The sequence below is a fragment of the Xenia sp. Carnegie-2017 genome, unplaced genomic scaffold (assembly GCF_021976095.1).
Source record: "Xenia sp. Carnegie-2017 unplaced genomic scaffold, XeniaSp_v1 HiC_scaffold_6, whole genome shotgun sequence".
Lineage (NCBI taxonomy): Eukaryota > Metazoa > Cnidaria > Anthozoa > Malacalcyonacea > Xeniidae > Xenia > Xenia sp. Carnegie-2017.
This window is the reverse complement of record NW_025813526.1, coordinates 601,913-605,255: the sequence shown is the minus strand read 5'-3', so window position 1 is coordinate 605,255 and position 3,343 is coordinate 601,913. Positions and strand designations below refer to the sequence as shown.

General features: G+C 37.5%; 1 protein-coding gene across 2 annotated transcripts in view; it reads left to right on the top strand.

Moving 5' to 3' along the window:
• The window catches only part of LOC124456754 (transient receptor potential cation channel subfamily A member 1-like), an 82,049-nt gene that overhangs the window by 1,788 nt on the left and 76,918 nt on the right, over positions 1 to 3,343 (top strand). The window lies entirely within an intron of this gene.

Sequence of the window (3,343 nt, the reverse complement as noted above, 5' to 3'; positions counted from 1 at the left end):
ACCAGTCCACTCCCCGAGGGTATCCGCTTAATACAGGTTTGACTGCATTAAATTATGATTTTTATTAATATAGTATAGCTATCAATTCTCTGCTTATTAATGTGAATCTATTGCAAGTTTTTGAGTTTCAACAATTTCACACTCACTTATGCCTATACTTAAATTAACAAACTCACATAGAATTAAGTCGTAAAGCAAGAGTGCGAAAAAAATAATATTAATGTCTTATTGCGGAAACTTTATGAATGTTCAATGCTTTGAGCTGAACGAAAACATATAGAGGTAGCGAAAAAATTTACCAAAAACTACAATTTCACCCCGACAAGAACATTTCTTAATTTCTCACTCTTTTGTTGTCGACAGTTGCGTGTTCTTTTGTTCTTTATACTGTCTTCAGTATGATTATGTGTTCAGTAAATAGGCTTTGGACGTCAAAACAAACAAAAGACATAAACATAACGATAACTGGGTGAGGAATATTTCTTCCCGCTCATTAGAGGAAACTGAAACACGACTACTATCTTACGAACTAAAACATTTCATCATACATAGACGAATCCCGACTGTCTCAAGTATCGAGGCTGTCCTAGCGTATCAAAGAGACTTGTCAAAGACAACCAAAGACGAGTTCAGAAGCAGGGTAGCCTCCGCTTTACAATCGTCCTCTATACGTAACAACAACTTGACAAAGGCTGAGCAACAAGAACTCAAACGACTAAAACACGACAACAACATCGTCATTTTACCAGCAGACAAATGACGCGTGACTGTAGTCATGGACAGGAATGATTACTTCGACAAAATGGACACCCTTGTTAACCACAGATAAACGTACGAACAACTCAAATGAGACCCAACACCATCACTAGTACGCAAACTTAACAGCAAGATCTTCTCTATGAGAAAATCTAACATTATATCTGAACGTATTCACTATCGACTTAGATGTTCAGTACCAGGACCACCCAGACTATACGGACTACAAAAACTTCTCAAACCACAAATATCTATTCCACAAATCACAATTGTATCATTCTGTGGTTCGCCTACTTACGAGCTCTCAAAGTACTTGACTGACATACTGCAACCACTTACAAGCAAATCAAAACACAAGCTATAATCCACTGAAAATTTCATTAAAAAATTGAGCACTATACAAATACTGGACAACTATATACTAGTGTCTTTTGATGTGAAATCACTGTTCACCAGTATTCCACTAAATCTAGCACTTACTTGTACAAAAACCTGGACGATCTACATTTACAAACTTGTACAAAAACCCTCAATACAAACACTACGGACGTACTGCCATTACCGACAGAAGACATTATGAGGTTACTGGAGCTCTGCCTCACCTCGACTTACTTCGAGTACAAAGGTACACACTTCAAAGAATTACATGGAACAGCAATGGGCTCACCCGTTTCTGCTTTAGTTGCTGAAATTGTAATGCAATCTATAGACGAACGGGTGCTCACGACTTACAAACATGCACTACCTTTTTGCTTCCGCTACGTAGATGACACAATCACAGCACTACATGCAGACGAGATTGATGACTTTCACACACACATCAACAAACAGAACTGTCGCAGAATTCACTGAGTTCGTCCAGAAAATTGATCTGCACTCTGATTCGGTTTGTTTTATGGAGTTTATTAGCAATGAACAATCTACACAATCTTTTCGACTATTACAAATTTGAGTCTATTTATATGTTTACATTTCGTGACTTACGTGCACTACTACAACATGAATTAATTAAGAGAGAAAATACTTAGGAAGTGTTAAGTATATACACCCTAATTTTTAATTATAATTTTGGCACACATAAACTCTGCATGGGAACTTATAAAATCTGGCATGCAATAAAAAATATAAATGAAATATCCTAAATTATACAACACACACAATTTACCAACGATGTCGTAGAAAACGGAACTCTTCCTTTCCTCAACTGTTTGGTAAAACAAGACAATCAAAAACTACGAACCACAGTTTATCGCAAACCAACACACATTGACCCACTACTAGACCAATCATCTTACAACCCTACATCACACAAAGCCACCACAATCAGAACATTAACGAGACGTGCACAAATCATATGTGATTCACCTGACGCTCTATACAACGAAAACAACTATCTCAAACGTGTTTTTGACAAATACAACTATAACTCTGACTTTATCAAACGCAACAATTACAAACCCAAAACCCTACGAAACGAACAACTCAGTGACAACAGCAACGATACCTTACATTAAAGGTGCGTCTGAGAGTTTCTCGCGTATCTGACGACCATACAACATACGTGTCGCACATCAATCACCACGTTACTACAAGTACTAACGAACATAAAGGACAAAGAATAACCCAACGAGTGACAGGGTGTAGTTTACAAAATAAACTGCTCCGTCTGCCACGCCTCCTATATAAGAGAAACTGGCAGGAACTTAAACATAAGACCTACTGAACACAAAAGAACTACAGAGAAACAGGACAAAGCTATTGCCGAACATCACCGAATCACAAAGCACAACATTGACTGGGACTCGGCAAAATGCATTACTTACAGTACTGATTATAGACAACGGCTTACATGAGAAAGTTGGTTTACCAATTTGGAACAAACCCCCCTCAACAGATCACAGCAATTACCGGCACCCTACAAACGACTTATTCAAAATACAAACAAACGATCAACTAAAACATTACACTTCACAATAATTCACAATGACAATACACATTTCCTGTTCACACAATATAATGACGTAAGGAGCAGATAACAAATACGGCTAACCTGATGTTTAGTCCTTATTTGACTATGAAGGTGACTACCGCTAAGGTTGTCCAAACGTCAGTCAACATCAACAAAAACAGTCCTTCCCAGGACTATACCAGCTTGGACGATCTACATTTACAAACGTGTAACGATACTCCCGGGTTCAAAACATTTACTTTAGCATTCATAGGATAGCCCTAATCAGACTGAATTACACTATGTTTTCTAATGAACATAAGCACGAGTTTTTAATCATGTAATATTACATCATTAAAGCAATATTTGACATACAAAAGGCGGATCCCCACTAGACGATTTTTATGACGATCGTCTAAAAATTTCGCTGCGCCACATTCGCAGTAGGAAATAAAATCGTCAACAAAATCGTTAAAGACGATTGCAAATTGCAATGTGAAATTGAGAAAATAGCGGATGTCAATGAAACATTAATGCGTTATTCACATCTTCGAAGGCATTTGATTCTACTTCATGCATGTTGAGTAAGATCCATGAAAACAAAGCGAAAACGACCACGATTCTGGATGCGTAAACTGT